At 44.9% G+C, this 21,479-nt stretch overlaps 1 protein-coding gene across 2 annotated transcripts in view; it reads left to right on the forward strand.

Annotated features, from left to right (window-relative positions):
- LOC119373822 (5-hydroxytryptamine receptor 1) overlaps positions 1 to 21,479 on the forward strand; it is a 189,222-nt gene that overhangs the window by 71,999 nt on the left and 95,744 nt on the right. Inside the window, exon 1 of one of the 2 annotated variants that reach the window (XM_049420304.1) lies at positions 11,880 to 11,989. The exons of the other annotated variant lie outside the window; for it this stretch is intronic. The gene's annotated coding sequence lies outside the window, so the exon portion shown is untranslated. Of the gene's footprint in view, positions 1 to 11,879; positions 11,990 to 21,479 lie in introns of those variants that run through there. 2 annotated transcript variants of the gene reach the window in all.

Raw genomic sequence — 21,479 nt, forward strand, 5'->3', positions numbered from 1 at the left:
GACGACGAGGTGCAAGTGTGGCGCGTGGCGTGTGTCGTGGCTGGCGCGCGTGGCTAGGAGGATGCTCGGAGCTAGGCACTGCCGGTGATGACCGCGGCTGGGCGTGGACGCTCACGGACACAGCTGGGCCTTGCCTTGACTGACTGCTGAGGCTAAGGTATCGTAGCTAAAAGTAGAGGTGTGAGCATCGACGGTACAGCGCTATTCAAGTCGGCGCGGCACTTTATAATGACACCGACAGGTGGCGCGTCACCATCTCCCAGATGCATAGACATTATAACAATAACACCTAGAAAGAATTGTGGCGCAAACGTCTATCTCGATTTCCTAAGTGGTGCTGCGCCGCGATGGGCACCGACCCTACTTTTTTTAACACGAAATTGTTTTATGCCGGGGTCCAACAAGACTTTCAAGACGTATTTCGGCCACAGAAGTACGTGAGCAAAATGAATGCCATCACATGGCAAAGAAAAAAAACTATAAGAAAAGGTTCCGTTGATGGGAGTCGAACCCACGACCTCTCGCTCAGCGACGATGTCAGGCGGGCGTTTAGCCCACTGAGCAAGCGCCAAACACATTACGGTGGCTGCGTGAACGCGCCTTTCATCTGTCACAATTTCCTATCATAGTGCTCTTGGATTGATGGATGGATGCTATGATCGTCCCCTTTATAACGCGGCGGTAGCATCTGGGCCACTAAGCTCGAAAAAAAAACGCGTCCTTACTACGACGGTCCCATTCGGCACGTTTCCAATACAAGTTCAATTTCGTCAACGCTTTAACACACCGTGAGGTGGCAGCATTAGCCCAAGCCTCGCTCATAACATCCATCCATATCGAAAGATAGCTCTCCGACGATCGCCTGGCTGTCGCACCGCGTTCTCCGTTCGCCCTGTGAGAAGTAACGACCAGGCTAGAAGGAAGATATGGCGCGCGTACCGTTTCTCTTCTCATTTCACGACGCTTTCAAAGATTGCTTGTCGAGTGTCTGTATTTATTATGTGCTTGTTGATGCCATCTTTGTGCGGCATACACCATAAGTGGTGTCCACGTATATCTTAGGAACTTCAGCTACCGCAAGGGTTAAACATGATCATGGGCATTGGTCGTCAGTACGGAGATGTGCCACTAGGCGTCCACGTGCGTGAGATGCGTCCGCATCAAGCGGTGTATATCTGCGAAACAACAGTAGATATTGTACAAGCTCTCATATACCAATACACAATAAACAATAAACTACTTCTGTGACGACGCGTTTCACTTTCGTGTTATACCGCTTCCTATAACCGAGGGATCAGTCATCATTTTTTTCAACACAGCGCCGGCATACTGTTTTGGCATATTTGAGTGCGTAGCAATCTGAATCTTTCGTATTTTCTCCGAAACGCAATTATCTCCACAAGGATTTGTTGAATGCCGGTGTCACAACTTCAGATGTCGATAAGAGTCAATACGAATTAAATTTCTTGATCGCGATCAACGAGGGACACTAGTACAAGTTCCAAACTAATCCGGATCGAGTTCATGGTCAGATAAAGAAAGCATGTAGGTATCCAGCGACCATTCTTTGGTGTGTTCCCTGCACTTCAGCGAAAATGACTACAAGAAAGGTGCTAAACTGCGAATTTTCTTGTCAAGTGCTATCCCAACAGTGTTCTCTGATCACCCTTCACATATACAAAATGCAAGCACTCCAGGGATAAGGACACGGCCTCGTAGAGAACTAGCAGGTGACAGCGTATCACTTCGCGTAACAATAGTAGCTCAGATAAAAGCACGCATGGAGATGTCGAGCCTGATCTCTTCAGTGAAGAAGAACATGTCGAACCTGTCGGATTTTCGAAGGCAACATCTTTTTTTGCGCTGCCTGCTGATAGCGAGCACCACACAAGCTGAACTACAAGTCAAACGTCTCGAACAGACCTTGATTTGAAGCGGACAATCGAAGAGGCGAAAAAGAACAATGAATCACCTGCAGCGAAAAGTTTGTCGTCTGAAGCATTCATGCAGATGCTGCAAAGCCAGCAGGCTACGGTTCGTGAACGGCTACAAGCTTTCGAAAGAAACGTAGAAAACGCCTGTTTTTTGGTGTGTACTAAAAGTTGTAAACGAATGCTACAAAACTGCCGAATTTTTCAAAACACAGGTCTCGAAATTCATTTCCAAAAAGCCAGCCTACAGTAAAGAAATTCTGAGGGAGAGTGTGCTCTGGAAAGCATGCTCCAACAAAGGATACAAGCATGCCAGGACAAGGCGCCTGTTTAAGTTGCCTTGTCGTGCCACGCTACAAAAGTACGTCGGGCACACAACAGGCGAAATAGGTGTAACATCGCTGATAACAGAACGCCTCCGCGCAGACTTTCAGGCTCTACATGTTGAACAACAAATGTGCTCCCTAATCATATATATTAAGTGGCAATACACGAGAAGATGATATACGACCGTCAAGTTGACAAGGTCGTATATCGTTGACAACACCTCAAGTTTGTCCGGCGAGCGGTATCGAATGCTGATGTGATACCAGTTGGTTACTTCTTTACCAGGTACTTGAGAGGCGAGCAACTTCTTCCTATGACAAATACTGTTATAAAGGCAGTCGAAGAGGTGGGCTTCCGTGATGTTGCCCTGTTCAAGGGCCTTTCGGATGATGGCACGCTTGTGCCTGCTGTGCCACACATATTCAAACCTGCTGACCCTCTTTTTTGTCTATTGATCCAACCATCTGATCAAGAACCTCAGAAACACTTTTGTGGAAAGAGAGATGACTGACACAGATAATCTAATTCAAGGTGTCTTCTACTTAAAGAAGCTACTCGGCATTCAGCTCAGCTGCTCGTAAAGCCAGTGAGGTTCCTGACAGTCACACGTGGAGCCAAACAACCTTGAGAAGATGAAGCGGTGAAGTGCTACGCAAGCGTTCTCTCCAGTCGTGATAACAGCGCTGGAGGTCCGACAAGAAAACCCGTAATGCCACCTTCAGTGACAGAATTCCAAGATTGTTTGCCCACCATCACGTTCATGAAAATGGTGTCGAAATGGTACGATCTTAAGAATATTGCCACTGTGAAGCCACACGGTCAACGTGCAGAACCATTCTACTTTAACGATTGCGATTGCATTGTTTGGCTAGATGTAGACGCTATCACGTGCATCGAATAGATGCAGCTTGCTGGCGGCAATACAAAAATTAAAATGGCGAAAGATACTAACGAAGAAACCCTAATTATTTATTTATTTATTTGCAAAATACTGCGGGCCCAAATAGGGGCCCAAGCAGGAGGGGCAGAAGTACATGAGAAGGCAGATCAAATAAAGGCGAGCAATCGCATACTCAACAGAAATCACACTGATACATATAAAAAGAAACTTCAGCATAAAATAAGGCAAAAACTGCATAGTTTCTTTAGAAGGGGCACTCCAAATTGAAGTAACAAAAGTAGAACATAATCAAACGAAAATTTTCACATCACTAGAAATAAGACCATGTTGCAAAAGCACGTCATACATAGATGTACACATAGAGGCATAAAATAAGGCCAAGTGACATGGCTTTTTAGACTAGGGAAACAGGAAATAACAGATAATGAAGGTATAAGAAATTGGTACATCATGGTCAGAAGTTCAAATAGTTACATGTTCTAAGAAATCGGCGTTTTGCAAGGGGGGAAATGGTAGGTTGTTCCAGTCGGTGATGGTTCGCGGGAAGAAGGAATATTTGAAAAGATTAGTGCGTGTCCGATAGGGTGTTAGAGATTCAGCGTGACGATGTCGTGTTGTTCGAGCAGTAAGTGACATTATATAGGACTTGGGTTTATGGCTAAGAGTTTATTCTTCAGCTGAAAACAGAAATTTCAGTCTCTGTATTTTTCTGCGTAACTGTAGAGTTTCAATACCATTCTGCATCATTAAACTAGAGGGAGAGTCACTATTACGATATTTAGAATAGATGAACCTGACAGCTTTACGCTGAATCATTTCCAGTGAAGTCGATATTAGTTTTTGTCGTACGGATCCCAGACAATGCTGGCATATTCAAGTTTAGGCCGAATTAGTTATGTATAAGCCGTTAACCTAGTGCTAGAGGGTGTATCTTTTAGCTTATGTCTGAGAAAGCAAAGTTTTCTCAACGGAGAGTTGCATATGTTAGTAATGTGCGTATTCCAACTAAGGTTGTTAGTTATTGTGATTCCCAGGGTACTTGTACTCATTCACTTCTGCAAGCCTTTCGAACCCAGTTTGTACCCAAAAGAAAGTTTTTTAGATTTCTTTTTAGTTATTGACATGTACACTGTTTTACTGACATTTAACTCCATGCTCCACCGATCACACCAGGAAAGAATATTTTGGAGATTATAGTTGAGTAATAGTTGATCTTCATGACATTTAATTTCATTATAAAGTACACAATCATCTGCAAATAATTTAATTTGAACAGGAGAATGTATTTCATTTGTAATGTCGTTAATGAATATCAAGAATAATAAGGGGCCAAGTACACTGCCCTGGGGCACACCAGATGAAACTGGTAGCTTCTCAGAGGAGTGGCCACTATTAGAAACAAACTGATTGCGGTTAGACAGATAGGCAGCCACCCAATTAACTATATAAGCTGGAAGATTAATTGATTCTAGTTTACTAATAAGCTTGCTATGTAATACAAGGTCGAAGGCTTTCTTAAAATCTAGGAATATAACATCAACCTGGCCGGACCCATCAAGAACACTAGCGAAATCGTGAACAACTGTTGTTAACTGTGTTATAGTGGAGAAACCTTTGCGAAAGCCATGTTGACAGGAAGACAGTATGCTGTTATCCTCTAAAAACTTAATAATTTCCTTAGCTATTATATGTTCAAGTAGTTTGCAACATGATGAGGTTAGTGATATAGGGCGATAATTTGTTACTAGTGTGGGGTCACCTTTTTTCAGTACAGGTACAACACGTGCCGAAAGCCAATCATTAGGCAGCGTAGCTGAAGACAAGGACACTTGAAATATACGAGCTATGAAAGGTGCTAATGCTTCTGCATACCTTTTCAAAAAAACATTAGGTATATCATCTGGACCTGGGGAGGATTTAGTTTTAAGGTTAAGTAGCATAGAAACGACACCTGGTATTGATACAATATCAGGTGCAGAGAAGTATGGTCTACGGTTATGATGTGTAGTAGCATCAAAACTCGAAAAAACACTATGAAAGTATTCATTAAAGTATTGCGCAATGTTGTGATTTTCGTTAACTATATGCCCCTCATGTACAATGTGGCTAAATTCCTGGTTCTTTTTTCTTAGAAAGCCCCAAAATTTTTGTGGTGAGGAGCGAATAAACTCTGGTAGCGTATGCTGGAAGTACCAACGTCTAGCATGACTCACTTTTTGATTTAAGCTACCTTGCATTTGATGAAAAGCTTCACGTGAAGCACACCGCCGTCTTAAGCGCTTAACTCTTCTTTTAAGGTGCAAGATATCTCTTGTCATCCAGGGAGTAACTTTAGATGTTCGTTTAGTTTTGCTCGGAATGAAATTGTTGAGGCAATGATTGACAATTTCTTTAAAACAGTTCCAAAGTGCAGTAATATCATGGTCTTGGAAACTGTCAAGACATATTTCAAGGTAATCTAAAACACTTTCATCATTGGCTCTAGAGTAATATTTAATAGTGATTGTGTTCTTTTTAATGACGTCACACGGGTTCAACGAGCACGTGAAATACACGAGTAGATGGTCCGAAATGCCAGGTTCAACGGAGACAGAAACTTTTTCAATTGATCGACTTACAAAACAAGATCGAGAATCGTTGCTGACGTATCATGAATACGTGTTGGTTGATTGACAACTTGTTGCAAGTTATGATAAAGCATAATATTGCGTAGGTAGTTCACGTGCAAGTTGAATTCAGCAAAGAAGGACGCGTTCTCCCAATCAATGCCTGAGAGATTAAACTCACCTATAAGCATCACATTGGCACTTGTAAAGGATGCAATGTGTTCGCAAAGGTCAAAAAGGAATTGCGCAGGTGAGTTAGGGGCTCGGTACACGGCAAACAACAAAAATGATTTACCCCAACAAGAAAGTTTCAATGAAACAGTTTCTAAGTTATTCGCTTGACGTAAAAGAACAGCAGATATGTTTTCTTTAACCAAAACTGCAACCCCGCCACCCCTCGAAGACCTATCGCGACGAAAGGTCTGATAAGGCGGAGGGAAAACAACTGTGTCATCAATATCGTCATGCAGTCACGTTTCAGTTAAGACAACTACGTGATGGCTGTAACTCGAGATAAGCGATTCAAGATTCTCAGACTTGTTAACAATGCTCCTAGCATTAATGTCTAGGACACGCAATTCTTTAGGTGCTACGGGAGCGCGTCAGTCATTCTTCGAAGTGCCCTGGTCAACTTGAACTTGGATTCTCGACTTTCTCTGTTCGTCCCAAATGAAAAGCTTATTACCTACCCGCAGTTTGTCATTAATTAAGCTAACTTTTTTTCCCTGCTCTTTCTCAGCCCTTGCGCTGATCCATAGGTGCCTTCTCTTCATCAGTGTACTTCGGGAATAGTCATTCTGGATCGATATACTGGAGCCTTTCAATTTGTAAGCATTCTTCAGCACAAGCTGCTTTTCATTAAAGTCCTGGAAATACACTATGACTGGTCTTTGTTTGCCCGGCCTGCCAAGGCGGTGTATTCTACCGACAGATTTACAATGAATGTCAAGTTTTGCAGCGAAAGTTTCGTCGAGAACTTTATTTTTAAGGACTGATTCCGTTTCATTCAGGTCTTCAGAAATACCAAAGACTACCATATTTGAACGCCTACTCCTATCCTCGAGGTCAGTCAGTTTTGCTTCCAGAGATTTTACTGTTCGTTCGAGGTCATCGACACGAGAAACTTTTCTTTTCTAGCTCAGAAAACCTGGCTCCAAGATCAGCCACCAGTCTTTCCATGGTAGACTGTTGTTCCCTAAGCGCTGTTATTTCTTTTGTCAGTTTACTTTGACCTGATAATAGTTCCTTGAACATGGATTCAACGGAGGAGTTACTGCCGCTCGATGGGCCGGGGTTTAGCTCAACATCCCCGCACAGCGCAAGCAAGCACACACAATACAAATTTTTGACAATAGAGATGCACTGTTGGGGGCACGGCAAGACCATAAGACCACGATAATCACTCTTAATTGTACAATAGTAGTCACTGACCTGCATGAAGCAGAGGAAAGGCTTATAAATCCACATGCTTGTTGATGGTCCGCCGTGCCCTCAAAAACTGTAGGCCTGGGATCGATTCCTTTTAAGGCGGCGTGCCGACGTCACGTGATGAACAAGTGGCGCCTCAGGAAGAGCATCTTGAAGGAGCAAAGGGGCGTCGTCACGAAGCAAGCTGGGCTGTACCAGCGGCGCCGAAGAAGCTGATGCGATTAGGGGCCACACTTCATTGTTCGTCAGATATGGTCGGCACAATCCCGTGTTGACAGCTGGATGCGACTGCACAGTTGATGCGGCTACAGCAACGCATACCTGCATGAATCAGAGCAAAGGCTTATAAATCCACATGCTGGTTGATGGTCCGCCGTGCCCACAAAAAAAGAAAAAAAAGAAGGAAAGAAAAAAAAAGAAAAAAAAAAGAGTATTGCCCACGAAATGCCTGCCGAAGATTCTAGAAGATTCTAGTGTTTTTCTTGGGGCTCTAGACTGTTTTCTCAGGGTTGTGCACCAAAAATAGGAACGATAATGGAAAAACATTCGCGCGGTTCTTTAACGGCGAGACAATCACACCGCGTTTTAGAGGCCATGCGGTGATGAAAAAACTGCATCGAAAGTATGGCTGATCTGGCACAATGCTCCAAGTCCTGACCAGCTGACCCTGCAATAACACCCTCGGTCGAACGCAAAAAAAAATAGTTATAATTTGTCGCAGCGAACAACTTGAATACAGCATAAACATCTCTTCTTCTCCGAATGAGCTTTCGAGAAGCCGTAAAGCTTCGTTTCAGGTGAATCATTGTGAACATTGTGGAAGCCCAGAGCGCACGAAGTCACGCTGCTGCATCGCGAGACCGATGCATCATGGCTTAAACATGTTCGGTTCGCACATAATGACCAAAAAAACGCAAGCAAGCAGCCGCGAAGACTGCCGCCGTCGGCCGGTGCGCCCGAGGCTGCAATTACCCCAGCGACGCGTGCGCCGCCGCTACAGGCACTCTCGTCAACGGAGAGTTAGAAGCGCAGTGTGCCCATAGGGTAAAAAAAAATTAAACCCAGTTCTACGACTCTCAAATATCAGTAGAGAGCGGAGCTAGCAGGCAAGCGCCAACACCTGGAGAACGCAGACTGAGTTCCTTCTTCATCTTGTTCTCACGGCCACTTCCCCTTTCCCATCCCCTAACTAAACTATACAACACAAGGCTATGCCGTGCTTTGCCCTGTCCCCTACTCCTTTCCTCACTCCTCTCCTCCACATCGCTCCCCCGCCCCCTCGCTTCCCTTTCCCACTCCCTTGCCATAGATACTATACTATACTATACTATACTATACTATACTATACTATACTATACTATACTATACTATACTATGCTTGGCTATGCTATGCTAGGAGCTGCTTGGCACATGCCCGCTTCCTGTGGCGCATACCGGCTGAGTTTTCTGTCCACAACACCGGCCTTACTCCGAGCCTAAACAGCTCCGTAGTAAAATAAACTGTCGTCGCATTGGTTGTTTTGCATGTATACATACACATAATTAACCGTTTCACTGTTTCGCTCTATATGGCTCACCACGTGCGCATGAAATCGGCACAATTACTTGCTTCGCTTCTCCCAAGACCCAATATTACGGAGAATCGAAGAATCGAGCAAAAGGTAACGGACAACAAGGCCGCAGCGTCACGTAATAACAAGAACTTTACGGTGAGTGTTCACAGTATTGCGATTCTGTCTCTTGTCTCCGAACGTCTTCGGAGCGTATCCCCGAGTGAACTGCATGTGGCAAGGCGCTTCTTTGCGAGCACTCGTGAAATGCCTCAGTCGGATGCACCGCGCCTTACTTTTATAACGCCCTTCGTGTTCGAGAAGAAAGAGAGAGAACTTTATTCATAAGGGTTTGGGATAAGGGCTCATGAGGTGGATGGGCGGGGGCCCAAGTCCAGGGCTCCACTGGCTACAATGCGGGCACTTCGGGACAGATGTGTGATCTGTGCGTCGCCTCTCACCTATTACCGTTTGGCAAACAGGCCCGCATTGCTTTCTAGAGCGTGACACGGAGCTTCTCTGACGAGCGTCAACAAAGAGCCGTGTTGTACGCGCCCTAAAGATGTTTGCTTACTGCTCGGTAAACAACAGATACTTACCCACCTATTCTGCACATGCTGTATGCGACAGTTGCAGCGATAAAAGATATAGAGTGTTCGTACTGCCTCCGGCATAGAACACGTGATTTATTCATGCCTTAATGAGATCTGACTCTGCAGCGCGTAAACAGGAATCGAGCGAGGAACGTCGCCCGTAATGTAAGCATGCCTACAATGGGACTCTTCCTCAGGAACAAGGCAGCTACTGCTTTCCTTAGTAGTACCTTGTATGCTTTTATCTAACCCTTCCCCACCCCCGGAGGGAGAGGAGGAAACCTGTGGAGTACAGCAGGGGAAGGAAAAAATTCAAGGATTGCAACCTGTCTCCAAAGACTAAGATACCTGTGCAAGATTTCGCGAAATCTGATTTACAAGTGTACACAAATTAATTCAGTCGCCACGTTCCCCTCAATGTGCTTTCGCAGGTGTTGCGCCAGTATTCAAACGTAGTGCCCGGAGCATGACATTGCGTATGAGGCCGAGCATCTTGTTGCGACGGAGTGCCTAAGTTATACTAAACAACGCCACGAAAACAAATACGGAGGATTTGCAAAGTTAAGAGGAAATTGCATTAGGACTGATAACTGGGCAAGTTGGTATGTATCCATATTTAAACTTTTTAGCGCGCTTTTTTAGCGCTCGTGTGTCTCCATCTTTCTTGGCCTTGTCTTTTGTGCGCGCTAAAAAAGTTTAAATATGGTTAAGAAGAAATTTCTAGAAGCTAGGAGGCCTGGAATTATTCTGCATTTAACTGCGATGAAGAACCTGCGATGAACATTGTACGTTGTCATTGTACGTGATCAGTTGTCATTGCTTCTCCCAAGTGAGAAAACATGCCTATTGGACCAAACAATGACGACCAGATTAGCGTATCAGCACAGCGGCTGTTCACGTTGTCTGGGGGAATGGCGACACGCATAACGGTGTCGCCGCTACACGAACATACCAAGCAGGTATCCATGTTCCACGACCACATTAAATAACTGCGTATGGTGAACTGTCGAGCAATTGTGTTGTACAATGCATTTATTTCCCGTACATTATTTTTTGTACAACACACTTACTTCTTCATGTATGGATGGTGCAAAGAAAGAAAATTTTATTTATTATGTTTCTTTCGGAGAAGTCAATAGTTGTACTATTCGCACTCGAAAATATTTGAAAAATATTTGATTCGATTCGCACTTGGTTTTCATTATTGGAATTCGCTTCGAAGTTGAAAATCTTCATATGCGCGCACCCCTAATAGGAATGCCTTTGTATTTATCTCCGCGGAAACCATAATATGGAAGATGGAGAAAAGCAGTTGCAGGTTTGGTGCGACACTCTTTAATAATTATAAAAATCCAGGTCGCTCAACGCTGCCTGTGATACGTAGAGATATTTTTCACCGCACTGTAATCAACCCGTCTCCAAACTACAAGGATTTATCTACGGGCGTGCTCTGACGCTACGTTAAGGTGCATAAATTTATTTATTTATTTTCAAATACTGCAGCCCAATGCAGGGCTATTGCAGGAGTGGGGTACATACAATAGGAAAGAATAACAGTAACATCACAACAAGTTCTTCTTCGGAACAAATATCGCCACCTCTTGAGCACAACCGGGTACATAAATAAAAAGAAGGAAAAAAAAAAGGACAACAATGTCATTCAAGTGCCTCCAAAAAATCTGACATATTCATTTCACGAACAGAACCGAGTAGATCGTTCCAGTAGACAATAATTTTCGGAAAAAAACTGCATTTGAACATATTAGTACGTGCGAAGAATTGCCTTATGTTAAGATTGTTACCACGTCTACTTGCAAGAGCATTAGCATACACGATGTAATTATCATTAGATAGCCGGCATGATGAATGAACATAAGAGTGCAGAAGTTTCAAAGAGTCAATGCCACGCCTAGCGCACAATGGAGATAACTTCAAAGATTTCATTGCAGATGAGGGCGAAAAATCATGGTAGTAGCGATGAAAAATGAAGCGAGCAGATTTCCTTTGGACAGATTCAATTTTATTCACGTCACACACTTTGTATGGATTCCACACACACGAAGCGTACTCTAATATAGGGCGGATCAGTGTTTTGTACATTAGTAATTTGGTGCCGAGCCACTGAGCATTTTTTACTGCTTTGTGTGCTTATCAAACATTCATTATGCATATATGAAAACGGCTGCCTACAAGAGTAGGAATTTGCAACTAACCTACAAACCTGCACACCTGCCCCGCTATGTTAATTACGCCTAGAGTAGGCTTGGAACAGGTGTCAAAATACAGCTGTAGTCGCTTCAGTGTGGTATGTTGAAAAGGCGGTACAACGCCTTTTACCTGGATGCCGACAGGTGAACGGATGTTAGGGCTTCGTACAGAACAACCCGCTGTCGCGGACGGTGGTTACTTGAGGACGGCGCTAGTCGACGAACAACTTTCATTACAGCGCAGAGAACACGCGCTCGACTCACGGGGCTAGTAATCTCTCCTGATCTGCTTTGCATTTCTTTTCCTTTTGATTCGCAGGTACAGGGCAGGCGCTTCTCTGCCTGGCTGCCGGACTTCGTTAGTTAACCCTGGAAGCGTGGAAACAAGCAGCGCGGCCGCGTCCCGCTCAGCGAGCCGTGAAGCGGGTGCATCACGCTCAATGACGGTGAGCCGCCCCTCGGCTGTTGCACACTCGCTTGGGCACGCGGCGCGTGAAGTTAATTTGCCTACCGTCGGTGCTCTGCGCTCCTGACAAACTCGCGCGCTGTGTAAAACTGGGGAGAAACCATGGCGAGTGCGTGGACCGAAGCGAAACCCTTGTGTGGCAGTCCGAGCGAAAAAGCCTCTTACAACTTAGCCACTTGCAAGTTGTTACTATATACTAGGCGGATCGCGTTTCAGTGCAGTAAGAGACCACTTGTCCAGCTTTTGTGGGGTGTTTGTCCGCACTGAGTGGAAGGCGCGTTAAAGAAGCCTCTTCGGATGGGCTCCGTTGAAAATTGCTTAATCCCGGCAAGACGGCATTACGTGGCGAATCTGTAACCGTAATTTCACTGTTTACATCAGTGGTTTTCAGCCATGGATGTTTCGGGATTTTCGTGGACCGGTGGGAGAGATGAGGAACCCCTTGCAGTGAGAGGAAGGGGGGGGGGGGGTCATAAATTAACACAACATGCAGCGTGACATTAGGTGCTTCTTATTTCTCCCTGGCAAAAAAATGGTCGAACAAACTAAAGTGACACGCCAATTCGACCTCAACAGCTTGTCAATAAGTTATGCGGTCCGCAGCCACATTTAAACTGTTTCTAGCTATACCTGCTCTTCAAATATGGTAGCCTAGAAAAAACATGCTCGCCTGCCTATGTCGTTGAAAACTGCATTGAAAGCTTTACAGCCATCTCATCGAGAAGGAGAAGCATGCAAAAATGCAAAAGTGTTGTGCGATGACGCATACTAAAATTCGTAAGGGGCCGCTGTCATGGGACATGGTGTGTTTCCAAAAACGTTTTTCTTTTGATTTGCTTTTTTTTTGAGAGGATGGTTTTCGTGGACTCCCATTTGAGAACCACTGGTTTATATATCGGTCCTAGTTAATATTGTGACAGCGGTTACGTGGACACTCTCGGCGGGTTCTCGCAGTCGCCGTAATGTTCCGTACAAAGTTCAGACCGATAACATCGGTCCGCGCATCGTATGTAATACGCGCTAGTAAAAGCGCGCGAGAGAGCTGGAGACCAACGTGGCTGAAACGGGGACCAAATGCGCCGGCCATCTCCGTCGCACGAAGGGCGCTTGTGATAACATCACCCGCGTGCGAGGGCTGTCGTCGAGGGCTTCTCATGAGAGAGGAAACGCCCCGCGCCCGTCTTTCGTCGGGGCAACGAGCATGAAGGGACATTAATAGGAGCACGAATGGGCGTGAAGGGGAGTTCATAGTTGGGGGGGGGGGGGGGGGGGAGGTGGCGCTGCTTGAGTAGCAACTGCGAACTTTAATCGTATGGGCGCGGTCGCGAGAGCTGGCGCGCGCGCTATCTCGACAGGCTTCAGTGGACGGCTCGTATACGTGCTGTACTCTCACTGCTTCGCGATGAGACGACAGACAGCACGAAACCCGTTTAGCTCCCTGGGGTGGTCGTATTCGCTTAAATGAGCGTTTTGTAGAGTTACGCGAGATGAGATCGCAAAGGAGTTAGCCGCTAGGCTTACTCCGTATAACATTTCAGTTTTGATAGCTTCGCCTTCGAGGTGAAACTGTATTTTTTTCTTTTCAAGAAGAAATAGTAAAGAAGAAGGGGAGGGGGGTTAAGCAGTTTAGGACAACCGGTTTGCTACCCTGCACATGGGAACAGGATTGGGGATATTGAAAGATGGAGAGGAAAGAGAGAGAAAGACAGCAAATCACACGGCACGTACACTTGCGTTGTACTACATAACAGAGTCCGTCACTCTTGCGTGGTACGCGGCAGGGGCGTAGCCAAGGGGGGGGTTGGGGGGGTTCGAACCCCCCCCGAAATTTTTCAGTTGTGCTTGCGTATATAGGCACGCACACATACAAATGCACGCACGAACATACATAAAGTATGGTTGAACCCCCCCCCCCCCGAAAAAATTTCTGGCTACGCCCCTGGTACGCGGCATCACTGTCACAGCCGCTTGGCCAAGTCCGTTTTTCTTCAAAAGCTCAGCAGTGCATTCGTCGCCTTCAGCTGCGATGTCTTCTGTCGACGACATGCAAGAATAGTTTCAAGAGACATTTATGTACTGTCAAGGTGCGCTAGAACGGACGCCTGTGACTTTCTCTGAACATTATATACCGGACAGTCGCACAGGATGTGGTGTAGCGCCTCCTCGCAACGACAGGCATCGCAAGGAGCGTTGTCGGCTATTCGAATGCGAAAGGAATAGGATTTCGTAAATGCCACCCCTAGCCATAAGCGATAAAACAGCCAGGCCTGTCATCGGTGCAGTGCAGTTGGCGTACAGAGGTGCATCAAAGAGGATAGGTGGCGTTGACGACTGGTCCGGTTGGTTTGGCTGCTTGGTGGGCACCATAGAGCGAGCGTGATCTCCTGAACAATCACTCGAAGACTGCTGGCTGCGTCAGACCTTGAAAGTGGGATGGTATCTTCCTGCGTGCTTTCAAGAGCTGCCCAAGTGGCATTATCGGCGTGTTCGTTCGCTATGACGCCGCAGTGACTTGGCAGCCACTCATGCGTCACTTGGTGGCCTTTTTCATGTGAAGTGTGGACAAGACATCAAATTTCGAATACGAACTGTTCGTATGGCCCGCAACGCAGTACAGATAGCGCAGATTGTACGGCTGCTTTTGAGTCGCTGAAGATCGACCATTGTTGAGGTGGTTTCCGATTGACCAAACAAAGTGCAGCGGTCAGAGCAGCTAGTTCCGCAGCTGTCGACGTCGTGGTGTGGTCAGTCCTAAAATTGATGGTAATAGCTCTTGCTGGGACAACCACAGCACCGGACGAACACTGGAGGTTTGTGGAACCATCGGTATACATATTTGCACTGTCGCATACCTCTCGTGCAAAAGAAGCAGATACTGTTGCTCCAGCACAGGTGACGACCGCTCAGATTTCTTCCGTATCCCTGGTACAGTGAGATGCACTGCGGGCCGAACAAGACACCAAAGGGGGCATCAGTGGTTTAGATGCAGTGGTGAAGCCCAAGGGAAGTTTTTCGTTGTACTTGACAACAGTTTTCGAGAACGATTCTTGGCGCCTCTCTGAATGCAGTGTTGCAAGGCGATGACAGGGAACACGTGAAAAATATCTGACGTGCGTTCTCAGGACTTCCACCGTAATGTGAGTTTACATTTGATGGTCAGAAGCAATCACAATAGTTGCCTCTGTTGACGTACATCCGGGCAAACCAAGGCACACTCTAGGTGCTTATGCTTTTACTGCCTGCAGAACACGAATATTGGTCTTACAAGTATTACTCAACACGGGCAGGCTATATATAAGAAAACCGAGGAACAGCGCTCTGTAGAGTTCCAACATTGCGTCTATTGACATCCCGCACGTCTTTCCTGCCAAGAACTTGAACAAGCGGTAAACAGCTGTCATGCGCTGCTTCATGTAGGCATGTAGGCCACGTGCGGGCTCCAACAGAGGTCCCTGTCAATGATAACGCCAAGAAACCTTTGAGTTCTGGCATAAGAAATGGGCCGCCCGTTGATTGAGATGACGTAAGGCGTCATTGGTATGCGAGTGAATACCACTAGAGCACAATTTTCTGGTGATATGCTGATACCTTGTTTACACAAGTAGCTCGCTGTCAAAGTTGCTGCTCTTTGAAGCCGCTCACCTATCTGAGGACGTGTGAATGCCGAACCCCAGACAGGGATGTCTTCTGCGCACATTGAAATATTGGTCGTAGTTGGCAAGTGTTCAGCAAGCCCAATATGTGCGAGGTTGAATAGCGTCGGGCTGAGAACTTCGCCTTGAGCAACGCTTCTGGAGGTATAGCATCGTGTAGTCTGGCCATCGTATGTTGACACAATGAATGAGCACGATGGGTCCCGTAAGCGGCTACCTGCAGCTTCGATCTTAGGTGTGAGAGTCCCATACGATAACGTATTACATGAGGCCATTCTCGATGCCCTTGCGGCGGTTGGCCTCGGTGATGGAGATTTTCTGTGGAGTGCAGGTTTTTTCTCTCAAACCAAATATAAAACCTCACATGGCTAATTACGTGAAAGGAAAACATTACGGACACTCCTTATTTTTTATACTCCGTTTTCCTTTTTTTACATATTCAAATTTCGCTTGAATATTTAGAAGTTAAAATAAATAAGTAATCAAATAATAGGAAAGACTCAAACATGCAGCGACACGAACACGTACAGGTTCGATCAAAGAAACAATAACGGAGGCGAGTCACTGTACAATCAGCGCCTGTTATATTTGGAGTGGATCTCCGTCGATTAAAGAATACAAAAATAAAAAGAAAAGAGCAAAAAAGACGTATGATTTCGCTTGTGCTGCCACACGTTGAAAGATGATTTCAAGCAGCATAAGCGTGACATAGGAGTTCCTTCGTCAATATATTTCGTCGGCAAAGGATAACGAAGTCCTTTTGGCGTCAGTTTTAGCAAAAAGAAATAACACAACGAAAGGTAAAAGAAACACAAGGGAAGCAATGAATCAGTTTAGACTGATTAATTGTAATCTGTAAACTGCGCTGTCTAACCTGCATATACTCTCAAACATGCATCATGGACTCGTTCCGTTGGCCGCTATACTTGAAGGCTCCCTTTGCCGAACGCACATTTCACTGAATCCGGGTGAAACTGTCCATGAAAGCCTGCGGCACCCGCGCCGATGCGAGGTTCCGTCAACAGTTCCTTGCCACGCTAACTCGATCTCCCCTCAGGGACCACGGTGTCGTCCAACACCCGTAGACTGACAGGCCGGCTCCCCACGAAACTTTGGTCGCCCGCGGCGCGCACTCAGGCATGTGCAAACACGGGCGCGGAAACAGATCGCGCCGCGCGTTGAGGCTTCCCTGATGGCCTCCGGGCAGGAAGTGCGCGGAAAACAACAGTGGCCGAACGGACCACCAATTTCTGCGACTGCATTGGAGGACGAGGAAAAATGTTAGCACAGATGCACCGTCGTACCCGTCACAAAAAAAGGTAAGGCATGCAAACACAGACAGGAGAGACGAGGACAAGTAAACATGAACGTCTTGTGTTGTATCGTTCTAGTCTCTTGTGTCTGTGTTTGCATGCCTTACCTTGTTTCTTGATGAACCCCTACCGACTAGCTCAACTTGCTGTCATTCTAAGCACCATCGTAGCATTACGAAATAATGTACAGCCCTTGCAGCTACCCTGCCAAAGATAGTTTCACGCTTAAAATTGTAGGTTATATACACCTTAAGCTGTATTATTTACGACAAGTCTCTGTTGTTCAGCATTTCTTTAATTAATAATGTGGCAAGTAGTAGAAACGTACTCAGTGAATCGGATTATGCGAGAAAGCCAACATTACTTACACCAGAATTAGAGGCATACAGAGCACAAAAGAAACCACTACACGATGGTGTAGTGGTTATGGTGCTCGACGGCTGACCCGAAGGTCACGGGATCCAATCCTAGCCGTGGTGGCCGCATTTTCGATGGAGGCGAAAATGCTCGAGGCCCGTGTACTTATATTCAGGTGCACGTTAAAGAACCCCAGCTGGTCTAAAAATTCAAAGCCACTCACTACGGCCTCTAGCTCTCATAATCATATCGTGGTTTTGGGACGTAGAACCCCTACAAATATATATTGTAAGTACCTAGAGAAAAGAAGTCTAACAGACTTTTCACCTGATTGATTGAATACTTTTTAATTACGCATCCATTAGATCACGGTTAACGAACTGCACAAAAGGCCCTCATCGAGGCATTCGAAATGCATCCATTTTCTTCACTTATACGTTTCAGTTCATCTAAAGCATGCGCTTCAAGAAGGCGCAAGCATCTGAGAAAGCAAGATTTACAAATTGCTTTCAGGCCTGCGCGCACAACGACACTAAATTAGTTGCTATTCACGCTAGCAACACGCTGAGGACGAGCAGCAAACACCCGCGTTTGAAATAAAGGTAACGGTAATAGGTCGTTTTTTCTTCGGAGATAATAAACAGAGCCAGGCCTAACTACCTTGCGATACCTGCAGGTACTGTTTAACATCATTATCAAACTTTGCGCTCATTCACTGTCTACCGATCACCTGTGCAGTATGGCTCCAATGGTTCCTTCACTAGTAAAAGAACTTGAAAATTTGAGCGGTACTTTTGAAACCAAAATGAAGGGACTGCTGATGGCTATCACTAATTTAAAAAAAAGAATTTGCACAGGAAAACAACGCGGAATTTAAGGCGCTACAGCAAGAGCTCGAAAGCCTCAAAAAGAGAGTGTCAGTCATCAGTGATTCTTTCGATGACCTCAAATCAGCTCATGCCACACTTGTCACCGAAAATAAAGAACTGAGGAAACAGGATGAGCTACTTTCTCACCAAGTACAAGAATTGGAATCAGTATTTCCGTCTCAATAACCTTGAGATACGAGGCGTCCCTCATACTCAAGCAGAAGACTGCCTCCTAATAATTCAGAAAATCGGTGACAAGATTGGGAGCTCGATAAAGGTGGAGGACATTGATGTTGTCCACCGAGTTTCTACGCGAGATGCTGGAAAGAGGAACCTCATTGTTCGCTTCTTCTCTTGTGCTAAACGAACAGACTTTCTTCGAGAAGCCCGTAAGGCGCGTTTGACAACAAGCAGGCTTCGCTTCTCTGGCAGCAATGACACTGCAATATATGTTAACGAACACCTGACGCCATTAAACAAGAAATTGTTTGCTAGGGCCTTCACCTGTGAACAGAAAAGTGCGTAATTAAAGCGAGAAAGAATGCGGATGGCAAGGTATTCCGAATTCGTAGCGGAAGTGACTTGTGTGTATTTCATGACAATTGAACGATCGCATCATGGATTATTTTTCTCCACAAGAGTTATCCGAAAAAAATCGGTTCTCGTGAACTCCCTTCAGCTATTCATGTTAACGCCCGAAGCTTAAGAAAGCATTTTGATGATGTATTGTTGCATAACATTGATCATAACTTTAAACTTATTTGTGTAACCGAAACATGGCTTTCCTCGGGGGACGAAACCTTGTATTCTTTCCCACAATATGCTATCCGAATACTGTCACCGCGCTGGTAGCCCTCATGGTGGTGTGGCTATGTTTGTATCACAAACTGTATCCTATAAAAGGCGTGCCGATCTGCCTATCGATGTTGCGAAATGCTGAATCCGTATGGCTGGAAATAGAAAACTTCCTTCCTTCCATTTCAGAGAAAAAAAAAACAATCATTGGCACGGTTTACCGATCACCGTCTTCATCGATAAAAGAATTTAGTGCGGGAGTATCAGAAACGCTAGACAAAATTCCACGAGAAAATAAGAATTCGATCATTTTAGGTGACTTCAACATTGACTTATTAGACAACAAAAACCTTGCTTTTGTAGACTTTACTGGCTGTTTTGTGGGCTTCGGATTTGAGTCATTGATTAACGCCGCAACCTGATGTTCAAGGCAAGGTTCTAATTCATTGATTGATAACATAATTTCCAATCTCGACATGCACCCTCATACAGGAATTCTACAGGCAGATATTACAGATCACTACCCAATCTTCTTTTATTTTGATTTACCTAGTAGTCCTTCCCAAAAGGCAATTACAGTGGACGAAATTCAATCTGTCCGACTATGTTGAGTTAATTGAGCGCACTGATTTCTTTAGCGGGTCCTATGCTTTTCTGATGCCGAACTAGATTTGAGTGAGTTTGCCCGCATAATTTTATATGCGGTAAAAGTTTGCGCTAAGGATGTAACATTTTACGAAGCGATCTGACGCACCACGTTGCCCGTGGGTGTCTGCGGGTCTCTTGGATTCCCTTCGCAAGAAAGGTAATCTATATCTAAAAACAAAAAGGCAACCGTTCAACACCCGACTTAAAGAACGTTACGAGACTGCTTTTGCGCAGTTAGACGGTGCCCTAAAGCAAGCGGAAAAAATGAGTATTTCGAACAGAAAATCGGGCGCGTGCACAAACGTTAAACAGAAATAGAATATCATTAATGACTTCCGTAAATCGGGATAACAAGACAGCTACCGTCAAGACTATCACTATCGAGAACAGAATAGTGACAAAATCCCGAACAGATAAGTAGCAGTATTTTGTAATTTTTTTTCGTCTTCGGAAACTAATTTAAGTCCTAGAGTGCCACAGCTGGAAAGGCAACCTCAATCTTGTTTCTTATGCCCTTGTACAACTGATGAAGTGCTAACGGTCATTACACAACCAAAGAATACAGGAGCTGGCCTAGGACAACATACACTCAGTACATACTAAATCGGTCAGACACGTTAGCGCTGAAGCTATCTGCCATATAGTCAACTTGATTTTTACAGCAGGAATTTCTCCTAGGCAACTGAAGATTGCTAAAGTAATTCCTATACTAAAGAAAGGTGATCCGACATTGGTAGAAAATTACAGGCCAATTTCTATACTCCCGTTTTTCAGCAAAATTAATAGTAGAAAAATTAAGTGAAATTCGTATTTCTAGCTACTTCGCTAAATTTAACATACTGTCCTCGTCGCAGTTTGGTTTCCGCACGGGTCTTTCAACAGAACACGCTGTCATTAGGTTTATTGACTGTATTCGAACAAATTTGGACAGGGGATTAATAACCGGTTCAGTGTTCACTGATTAAAAAAAGCCTTTGACAACTTTAACCACGAAGTTTTGTTTTCTAAGTTAGAAAGTGATGGCATTACTGGCCCGTAGACGCTTTCAAGCAGGTATGAAAGCGTCTACATCAATGTCGCTTTTTCACAACATAGGCTCATCACCAAAGGTGTACCTCAGGGATCAATTCTCGGCCCACTCTTATTTATGACATTTATTAACGATCTGCCGAATTACATAACTGCAGTGTTTTCTATACGCCGACGATACGACGATCGTAGCTTCTGCCTCCAACCCCAATGAGCTATTAGATAAATTAAACTACACTGCACTCAAGATTGAAGACTGGTGTCTTATGAATTATATAAGTATAAACGGTGTAAACTCTCTGTTCATAGTTTTTCATTCTCCTCATAAACTGATGACATCTGACTTACACATATGAATAGGCAATGTGCCAATTAAACAATTAAGTTCTGCGAAGTTCCTAGGAGTCATTGTTGATTACAATCTAAAATTTGACACCACGTTGATTCGGTGGCAAAAAAAGAACTTGGCTTCGGCATAGGGCAATAATTAAAACGCGTTTCAAACTTCAGCATTGATACACTTCTCCACTTTATCACGCCTTCATCCATACACATATCAAATATTGTATTACACTTGGGGAAATACTTATTACACTCACATATCTCGTTTGGTTAGCATCCAGAAACGCGCGCTGAAAATTATAACCTTTACATCCCCCCGTTCATCATCCAAGCCCCTATTCTAAAATTGAGCGTACTACCTGTTGTTTGCACATACAAAGCTAGTCCTGATGATCTTGCTGCATAAAGTCATCAACCGCCAACTTTCTGTTTGAGGCTTTCCAATTCATCATTCATTAATAAGA

Source organism: Rhipicephalus sanguineus, chromosome 11, assembly GCF_013339695.2.
Source record: "Rhipicephalus sanguineus isolate Rsan-2018 chromosome 11, BIME_Rsan_1.4, whole genome shotgun sequence".
NCBI classification, from domain to species: Eukaryota; Metazoa; Arthropoda; class Arachnida; order Ixodida; family Ixodidae; genus Rhipicephalus; species Rhipicephalus sanguineus.